Source organism: Silene latifolia, chromosome 4, assembly GCF_048544455.1.
Source record: "Silene latifolia isolate original U9 population chromosome 4, ASM4854445v1, whole genome shotgun sequence".
NCBI lineage: Eukaryota > Viridiplantae > Streptophyta > Magnoliopsida > Caryophyllales > Caryophyllaceae > Silene > Silene latifolia.
Window position 1 is genome coordinate 32,338,054 of NC_133529.1, and position 10,915 is coordinate 32,348,968.

General features: G+C 41.6%; 2 non-coding genes across 2 annotated transcripts; both read right to left on the reverse strand.

The window, feature by feature from the left end:
* Nucleotides 1-9,653: 9,653 nt before the first annotated feature.
* On the reverse strand, nt 9,654-9,849 carry LOC141654308 (U2 spliceosomal RNA). Its single transcript, XR_012547869.1, has one exon. It is a non-coding gene; the product is annotated as a U2 spliceosomal RNA (small nuclear RNA).
* A 552-nt stretch (nt 9,850-10,401) lies between these two features.
* On the reverse strand, nt 10,402-10,619 carry LOC141654123 (small nucleolar RNA U3). Its single transcript, XR_012547694.1, has one exon. It is a non-coding gene; the product is annotated as a small nucleolar RNA U3 (small nucleolar RNA).
* Between the last annotated feature and the right edge of the window lie 296 nt (nt 10,620-10,915).

A 10,915-nucleotide genomic window follows, 5' to 3' on the forward strand; every position in this document is an offset into this window, starting at 1 on the left:
CTTTGACTCAAACTTAGCCCAATTGAATTTACATATTCACATTTACATGCTTTGAAAATATTTTGGTTTTCTTTTTTTCTTTTCTTTTTTTTTGGACCTTTTTTTTTTCGTTTTTTATTTTGGACTTTTTATCTTTTCGGTTTTTTTACACGGATTTTGAAATGGGTTTTAGGCCCGAAGTTTGACTCGACATATGGACAGGGTTTTGACTTATTTTGCGCTAATTTGGACCATGTTTCGAAATTTTTACATTTTAAAAGGGATTTTGATTTTACAAAAATCGTCATGATTGCGTTTAGAAATGGTGATCACATATGGTACGAACATTTATACAGGCATTATAACGGGATGCTGAGTGCATTTAGAAGGGTTTTGGCTTAAAGGGTGGGTTGCCATACCGAACAATCAAACCCGAAGTCTGTGGAGAGGCTCGTACCAAACAAGAGTAAGGCCGATTCCTAGTCCATTTCCTCAAGTAGTGAAAGTCCTTGACACAAACAAGAGTAAGCACCATGGTATGGATGACGTCAATCGCTATCCATCCTTAGGCCCAAATAAGAATTAGGACCGTTTAGACGGGACGATTGGTCGAATGGGTTGGGTTGGGCCTAGGAAGACCGAATAAACGATCTAGGAAGACCGAGTTATGAAAACCGACAATTGTCTTGTACAAACTATTCCCTAACCTTGTTCAAGTTTCACCCTTTTGGCTACACGTAAGTGTATTGTCCAGGTGAAGTCGCCAAACTGTGGACATGGGCCACGGGGGCGCTTGGGAAACAAGCGTTTGCATTTGTGGAGTCGCCACCAATGTATTGTGGAAAATTGGAAACCGTTTGAATACCTCGTGCCATGTCAAGACACAAAGTAGTGACATGAACACCAAGAACTCGTTACCCTTAGCATTCTATGTCTAGAATGACTCTCGTGGATGCCAATGAACATGAATGTTCACAGAGATCTGGAGTAAGGGGTGAGGGTACGTATTAGGAAGCTCTTTTGATCGAACACCTAATCCCGCCCGCCTCGATAGCGGCCTCTACTAATGATTAGGGAAAATCATCTATACTTGATATATTGTCGATTATATGCATGCAATGCAACATCCAATAGATTAATCATAGCATGTGAGAATTAACAAAGTCGGTAAACAATTAATTAGCACACAAATTGCGGTCGAAGTGAATGTTAGATTAATTACATGTGAAGGCATACAAGTGATACAATGAAAGGAATACAATAATAAATACAATAAAGAAAAATTACAATAATAATTACAACGGGTTAATGATTTATGTCGAAAATATATTTAAAACGGATAATTTGAGAAAAGAATAAACGAATGAATTAACGAACATGAATTAAGGTGATAATACGATTAATAGTTAATTAATACGCAATTAATAAACTAAGTCAGGGCAAAACGGGAGTTCAGAGACAGAAATCAACCAGGAACAGGCGCAGCAGAGCTGCGTCCCTTGGAAGAGGCGCAACAGTTACTGCGTCTGTTCCTTGGCTCAGTTCTGGCTGTGAAGCCGGAATTGCAAATCGTTAATGTTCGTCGGTGATTTTAATGATTGATTAACATTATTTACTCGGATGGAAGTGATTAACAGGTTATTTACATATGATTAAGGTCATAAAAACAATAAACATGGATGAAAACTAATTATTACGAATTATTTACAAGATTTATGAGGTTAATTACAAATTAAACAAACTAACTAATTAATTAGGTTAAATATGATGAATTAACGATGGACTAACGATAGATATGATAATAAGCAGGTGAGAATATATCAAAGGTCGAATTCCAGAAACTCAACATGAATGAATCGAATTTCTACAACCCGGATTTGACTTTAATGACGAAAACCCGCAAATATTAATTACTTGGGATCTAAGTCGGGAACTTAAGAGATGAATTATATGTTAATGATGATGAACAATTTATATGTCAAATTATCATGTTTAAATCATGTCAAAGAAACAACGAATGATTGAAAACAAAAGAAAAACAAACGAATTGACAAAAGACGAAGGAAGAAGAAAGGAAGCAGGAACTGCGGCAGCCTCACGAAGAGGCGCAGCAGGTACTGTGTCCCTTCGAAGAGGCGCAGCAGTTGCTGCGTCCTTTCTCGACGGTTGTCCTCTGATAATCCGTAAAAAGGGTTTTAAACAAAGGGTTTTATAAATCGGTTTTAATTGTATTTCCGACATAAATCTTACAATATGATTACAAAAAATAAAGAACAATAAATAAAAGAGAGATTTACACCCTCAGACTTACATGTTTGACGAAACGAGATGAACTAAGTTAACGTTTAGTGATGCTCGACTCGAATGTAGACGAAAGTGCCCTCGTAAGAGGAATTAAAACAGATTGATTAAAGTTGATTATGGTGGAGTTGGTCAAATTGGTCGGTCATGCGAAACGAGGCTTGTACTCAGAAGGATCCGAGCTTACGTGGTCGAAAGTTCAAGCACGTAGACGCCAAAAAGTAAGAACGTGGTCTAGAATGCAAAGGGAGAAGAGAAGGGCGGACACTCGCGTGAGAAATATGTGAGACCGAAGGTCTCTATTTATACTAATCACGTGAGGAAGTAGGGTTTTCGGAGAGACTTTGGAAGTGAATCTCGAAAAGATACGAAAAATACGTAGAAAAGGACTTGGGAAGAGGCGCAGCATGCACTGCGTCTCTTGGAAGAGGCGCAGCACCTGCTGCGTCCTTTCCCAAGTGGTTTCCTCCTGCGGAAGAAAGATTTCCGTGTTTAGTTTATGGAATAACGGAATAATTTGGTTTTCCTTAATATTTGTGTGAATATTACGGGAAATTGTTTACCAAAGATTAAAAGATTTATAAAATATGGAATAGAAATATCCGGAACATTCCAGAACATTCCGACTCGACATTTTAATGGTTGTCAGAAAATGAAGACGGTTTTAGGCCCGGACTCCAAATGTACTCTAATTACTGCCAAAACGACCGTATCGGCACGTAGATGACAATTAAGAGGTAGACATAAATGTTTGAGCGATTACTTGATGATAAACTTACGAACTGTCACAAATCGTTTTGCGTACCAAACATGCGGCCCAATCATCACCGGGTGGTTTGCGGGAGGTGCAGAAATGAGGTATCTACAGGTAGCGTGATGACTCGATTCCTTTCCATGCCCCGCAAACATCAGGACTAGCTGTACCTGCTAAGCCAACTACTCACCATCCCCAAATGGATCACCACAGTTTTAAAAACACAACACGGGGTCATATCACTGGACAATCAAGATAAGACAAAGTAAGATAAAGATAAACAGCTGTTCACAGTCCACCTCCGGCTCCCAATCACATCCCATAACTGACTACACACTAAAGTGTGTAGCCCTGCCAGTGGGGGGCCGCAGCCTTGCCCACCTAAGCCCCCGCTCATCAACGAGCGATAACCCTGTTAATTAATGTGCACATCCACTCCTGTGACGGGTTCCACAGAGGGCGAAACTAGGGCGTGAAGCCACTCCCGCAAGTTACCCCACTCAGTCGAGGGCGCACCTCGCGAACATCATCAACCATCTCAACACCAACACCAAACTCCAATCCAACAACAACAATTAATCACAATATCAATCGTACAAGAAATTACAACACATATCTTAAATTAATTAAACAGTAAATCGAGTAGGGAAACCCTATTTTATCGCTAATCCGTAAAAGTGCATCCAACAACTAGCCAGGCAAGACTCCAAGGCGAATCCTACAAGTAGTAACCATATCCTATTACTAGACTACCCCAAAAACCTACTGAAAGGCAACAACCATACAACGACTTACCTTGCGACGCAGACCGAAGTCGGCAACGATGACATCCCGACTCGAAGACTCCAAGCATGGACCATTCCTCCTTCTTGGGTTTGTGTCTAGGCTAGATGAGAGAGTGTAGAGAGGTGGGTGATAGGTAGGAGAGAGAGAGATTAGGGTTAGAAAGATAAGGGAACCGTCGAAAATAAAATAAGGTTTACGATTTCGCGTTTTATAATAACGCATTAACAGACGTAGTACTCGGTCGAGTATCTTCATACTCGGCCGAGTAAGCCATACTCGGTCGAGTATTACTACTACTCTGCCGAGTATCCCCTACTAGGTCGAGTAAACTGATACGCAGGTCTCCTATCCTCTCTCATATCCCTTGCTACGGGTCTCCCCTGGTCAACCGGTCGGTCAAGGGGTCCTTAAACAGGGCGGGTATAACAGTCTTTCCCCCTTTAAAAAGGAACTTTGTCCCCGAAGTTCGTCCCATACTTCCCCAACACAACGGACAACACACCTACGGAAGGACCTATCGCTTTCACGACAATGAACACACACACAAAAGTTTAAGACACATATGATATTAGGTTTTAACCATCCTTGACAAAGCTTCGACGACCACAACATTACTATACTATTACCGTATACAACTACCAAGTTAATTACGTAGCAAAGTTAAATTTAAAGGTACGTACGTATTACATAAGTTCGTGACGACTCAGAACTTGAATGTTAAAAGAAGATGAAGCATAGAACTTGTTAGAACTTTTACCGCGATGTTATCTACCCTTTCAAAAAGGAACTTCGTCCCCGAAGTTCATTCTACCCATCCACCAAACATATAAGTACGCAAGGAAGCAACAATCATGGAAAATATATCATGTTACAAGACAAGTACGACACTCCCATAATGTATGTAAACAACCGCCCTATTCATTCAATTTAAAGAGACAAGACATGCAACATAACCCAAAGATGCTAATAGTATGTATATGGACCATGATGACACCATTGCCATTCAGTCAACACTGATTACCGCCAACACTCACATTCCAGATCTTATATTACTATTACCGTCTTATCTTAGATTTCGATCGTATATCGTTATCATGTAAACAAAGGCCATAACATGAAGTCTTACCACGACGCTAAGGTATTGAAGCATGCATGTACCGGAAAAAATAGCTACCCATATGATCCTACAACATAACCAAACAACGAGGGATGCAATAACCGTATACTCGGTCGAGTATTAAGAAGTACTCGGTCGAGTACGCGATACTCGGCCGAATATTCAAGGGCTGAATGCGATTTTCGGCACCTAAAACACACAACACTAAAGTTTTAGTCCTGCAAACAGTAAGATGTCTAACACCGACTCAAAGTCCCGATCCAAATGACTCAAACGTAGTACGGAAAAAAAGTAGAGGCCTTATGGCCAATTACAACATCCCAAATAAAAGAGTAAGGTAAAGTGTAGCAAATACTCAACAACGAACTCGAGAAACAAGTCTAGGAAACAAAGCGAAAATCAAATATCCGTACCCTCCTCCGGTGCCAGATGTACCTGCTCCATATGCGCCCGCTCCCTAATAAGCTCCAGCTGAATAACCTCCACCACTGGTCCATCTCCCTGCCTCATCCAACTGGTTGCCGTAGTTGGCTCCCCACGGTCAAGCGAGGCAGCCAAACTCGGTCTCCTCCGGTGGTCTCCAAAAGTTGGAATCAACTACGTAACTATGGAAGACTCCAGTGTCAACCCCGGATCCTCTCCACCAAACCGGTTGCGCCAACTCTGTCCCTATACCCTGGTTGTAGGCTATCTCATGCATATTCCGGAGCACCAAGGTAGTGGATATCCGCTCAGTCAGGTGACTAACGTGCATCCTGGGGTCGTGGACGGTGGGATATGACGAGTACTGTGATGGGTAAAAGCTCGGTGTAGAGAAAGAAGGCTCAATCTCAGCCTCAGCCACCCTAGATGCTCTCCCTCTACGGCGCTCACGGGGTGGAGGAGCGATCGGCTGCTTCTCCGTCACGGAGACAGGCTCAGGTAAGTCTAGGAGGATGGTGGGGTCGATCAAGGAAAACTGAGACTCAGGTTCCGGTTCCTCACTCTCCGGGTCATACTCTGCCAAATGGTCAACCACGGGTAGGTGCTCGGGATCGGGGAGCACCATCCACATGGATCCCCTCACTCGCCACGCATACGACCTATCCTCCAACTTCCTAAGCCACCTGTTATGACACCAGTACTTCGCATCCATCGTAGGGACGAACTCAAACAACCCAGTACCAACGAAGGTGGAGCCTCAAAGTCAGTCAACCTCTGAGCCAAGCGGGTCACTATAGCCCCACAAGAAAGGTGACGGCTCGGAGACCGTGCCATGAGTTCCAAACTAGAGCATACGACCCCGACAGCACTATAGTAAAAAGGAGTCCCCCGGCGAAGGTTAAGATAGGACATCAACAACATGACCTCGTGAGAGTTCAGCTTACTCACATCCTCCCTCCCAAACAATAGGCAAGTCAACATCCTGAGGAACATACGGAGTGACACATGCTGAACATCGTTGATCAACATGGCACTCGCACTAGGAACGGGGCGACCGGTCAGGTAAGGTAGGTAGTGGGGTGCCCCACTGTTCTTTGCCACGTAACTAATGTACCCCTCTTTCTCCGTCTCTAAACCAAGGTGGTTGGCAAACTCGTCAAGGGTTAAGCTATGATCCTCGTTCATGAGGCGGAAAGAAACGGTTTTCCCCTTAACATCATACACAAAGGAGCTCAAAAACTCCAAGGTCAGATATGGGTATGACTTCTTGCGTAGGTGGTAGAGTCCCTCCATTCCCAAAATCTCGAAAATGTGCACGATATCCCCTTTAACCCCCAAGGTCTCCAAGATATCCGGGTCTACACAACGAGTTGGCCTAATAGGCCGACCCATCAAGGCCACAAAAGCAGCCCGCTGCTTAAAGTCAAAGAAGATTACTGATGGATAGTCCTCCACCGGAGGAACAACGGGTTCTTGGCTAGATTGACCCGTTTCCAAGTGAACATTGGCGCGAGTCCGCTTCTTAGCTGGGGCTTTTGCATTCGGCATGCTGCAAAAAGAGGAATTCAACAAGGATTTTCCAAAAATTCGCCATAGTAAGGACTGTTTTCTTTGAATTATACACTTTTAAGATGAAGTTTTAAGACGGATTTTTCTCACAAAATACATGTCATACTAACCAAGAAAAGCATAACTATCAGCAAATAACTCCCAAGGAACATCCTAAGGCAACCTAGGTGACCAAAAATTGAAACTTGAGTAAACCCTAGAAAAATTTTGTAGCATGAGATGGATGATTTCAAGCATAAAACCGTTTTAGAACATACATAGACGGTGTTTTGAAGCAATTAGGACCCAAAATATCAAAGTAGAGGCGCATACAAAATTTTACTTATTCCATATACACCACATTACCACTCAGGCTAAAACATGCATACATACTTGACACACACACACTGGCATAGAGACACTCCTACACATCTACCCTTCCACGGTGGCTGGCTCAAGCATGATTGAGGCCGGAATTCTGAGATGAGGGCGCCTTCTCACCCAAAACCGACATAAGGGGCTCCCAACACGCATACACCCATGATAAGACAAAGTAAGATAAAGATAAACAGCTATTCACAGTCCACCTCCGGCTCCCAATCACATCCCATAACTGACTACACACTAAAGTGTGTAGCCCTGCCAGTGGGGGACCGCAGCCTTGCCCACCTAAGCCCCCGCTCATCAACGAGCGATAACCCTGTTAATTAATGTGCACATCCACTCCTGTGACGGGTTCCACAGAGGGCGAAACTAGGGCGTGAAGCCACTCCCGCAAGTGACCCCACTCAGCCGAGGGCGCACCTCGCGAACATCATCAACCATCTCAACACCAACACCAAACTCCAATCCAACAACAACAATTAATCACAATATCAATCGTACAAGCAATTACAACACATATCTTAAATCAATTAAACAGTAAACCGAGTAGGGAAACCCTATTTTATCGCTAATCCGTAAAAGTGCATCCAACAACTAGTCAGGCAAGACTCCAAGGCAAATCCTACAAGTAGTAACCATATCCTATTACTAGACTACCCCAAAAACCTACTGAAAGGCAACAACCATACAACGACTTACCTTGCGACGCGGACCGAAGTCGGCAACGATGACATCCCGACTCGAAGACTCCAAGCATGGACCATTCCTCCTTCTTGGGTTTGTGTCTAGGCTAGATGAGAGAGTGTAGAGAGGTGGGTGATAGGTAGGAGAGAGAGAGATTAGGGTTAGAAAGATAAGGGAACCGTCGAAAATGAAATAAGGTTTACGATTTCGCGTTTTATAATAACGCGTTAACATACGTAGTACTCGGTCGAGTATCTTCATACTCGGCCGAGTAAGCCATACTCGGTCGAGTATTACTACTACTCGGCCGAGTATCCCCTACAAGGTCGAGTAAACCGATACGCAGGTCTCCTATCCTCTCTCATATCCCTTGCTACGGGTCTCCCCTGGTCAACCGGTCGGTCATGGGGTCCTTAAACAGGGCGGGTATTACATATAAACCCAAAAATTAGGGTAAAAAACAATGAACAATCTTAACCTAATTCAATGGCCAGCAATTATAAACCCACAAATTAGGGTAAAAAACAATGAACAATTTCAGAGCAATGAATAATAATCAATTTCACGACATTTCCAAATTAACATAAATCAAACAATAACTTACAAATAAATTCGAAATAAGAGATAGAAGGACAACTTACATCAATTACTAAAGTGATAGATGGTGATGGTTGAACAATCGATCAATAATTAAGGTTTAACTTGGATTATTGCGGAATTTTGGGGGAATTTTTTGGGGGAAATATTTTGATGAAATTAGGTTAAACGGGTGAAAGAAGGGAAGTAAATGAATCGTCACTTCATAAATTTTTTCACCTGAAAATGGCTTTAGGTACAAATTATAACCTGAGATATTAATTTGGGTGTAATTTAATAAAAACTTTGACGTGGGAGTAAATGTAAAAAAGTGGATTAAGCGTGGGTGTAATCGATTATTGTTTAGTGGTCATGAGTATTATACAAGTGTGAGAATTGGACAACTATATTACAGAGTCTAAACTGAATAGTTTTCGAGGGTGTTTAGTTAGGACCTGACCAACGATCACCAAAATATCTTGTGCCTTAACTTAAATAAAATGTTTTTGCTAATTCTAGAAATGATCCAAATTACTACATGATCTAGGAATTTATGTAAACATCAAATATTTAAGTTTTAAACTAGATATAAAAACTGAGGTACTATACTGCTATGCTAATTAGAACAAATGTAACAATATATAACAATTGCATTTTAGTGGCAAGCCAAAGCACTTGGTTACTACAAACACGATTAAAATCGACTTTCTGAATTCTTTTTTTCAGTATAATTAAGGGAAATTTTGAAAAAACCGTATACAGTCAACTAAGGAGTATGTCATGTCGAGCGAATAGTTACTCACTCTCTGCATATTGTTGCTTAGATTTTTAGGCTTACCCGCTAAAAGGCAAAGATGATTAAAAGGAACTAAAATTACGGAGAAGCAAGTACTCCGTAAGAAATAATATGAGGATCCTTGACGTAACTTGAAGAGGTGATTATATATTACACAAATCCATAATTCTTTATCAAATGTGCAGCTGTGTGAAATAATCAATAACCCATTTACACGACTAAAGATTCTAGCTCAAGTCAGGATATTAATTGAATAAATTCCAGATCAACGGATAACACATCAAATAAATGATTAAACTGAATTGGAGAGGTGCGCCAGGCCCAAGCAGTAGTGCAACGCACGAGCGACGCATGAAGGCCCAGGCAGCAAGCTACCTTGATGGGCCTCCTCTCTTAAAAAATAAATTTAATATCGTGTGAGCCAATGGCTCACATATCAGATATTAAACTGATAAGAACAGATACTACACTTGATCTTAGCCAAAAGGCCGAGAAAGGTATGCCTATTACAAACGACCGGTGCGGTTTATATATTCTGACGAGTCCTCTCCTTTGAACTATCTGCTTGATGTGGGACGGAATCAGTTCACTTGTGACTTGTCTTTTATCATTCAATTCTATTCTATCTACTCCGTATCAATTTATTGCAATGATCCTGCGTGAATCCTAATCATCTAAGCTATATATAGTATGCATGGTCTCAAATTTATTTTCCTTTTCATACGGACTTAATTTACACACAACACCATCTTCATTGCTAGGCAAATTTAGTGACTTGCAGAGATATAGATCTTTGAAACTCCCTTTCTAACCTCGAAACTCTTTCAAACCTCCATAACTAATGGTCACTCGCTGCAAACCCGCAAACTTAGATCGTATTGTTAAGAACTGACAACAAACATATTGTTAAGAACTCCATTTATTTTTTTTAGCTGTACGCAGTATGTCTACTACTTGCCTGCTGCATTTTGGCATACGAAGTCCGTAAACCCGAGTGACTTGAACATGTACTCCGCATAATTTGTATACACAAAAAAAAGAACAAAAGGGGGAAGTGCGTCAGACAACCATGCGACCATCCCAATCCCACGAGTGGACTGAGGAACGATCCTCTACAGCAAACCACTGGTCCGAAGATCAATGGCAGCCGTTAATCACGCTCTGATCGCATGGCTATGGGTTCATCAACCACACTTTGTTTCCTGCCTCTGTAGATCTCAAGGATACAGAGGTACGAGCCTATAGAACAGATCCTGTTCAAGTAAGGTCGTGTCAAGTATCCTTTGCTGGGCTTCTATAAACATCCGTTTACTCGACTATTTTGCAAGTATGGGTTATTTTAAATAATAAAGAAAAAAATCTTATGCACATATTCACAATGTACAAATTCATTTGCATAATGTGTTTTTCCATTTTTTAGGGGAAGGGATGCGTATTGTTATGTACATTGGAATTGAATCGAAAGTAATTTTTTGAATTTGGAATCATGTAAGTTTCACCCCAAAAAAGCAGGTTCGTAGAATACTAAGCAGGAGTCACTGCCAGCCTCACCGCATATTCCAACGAC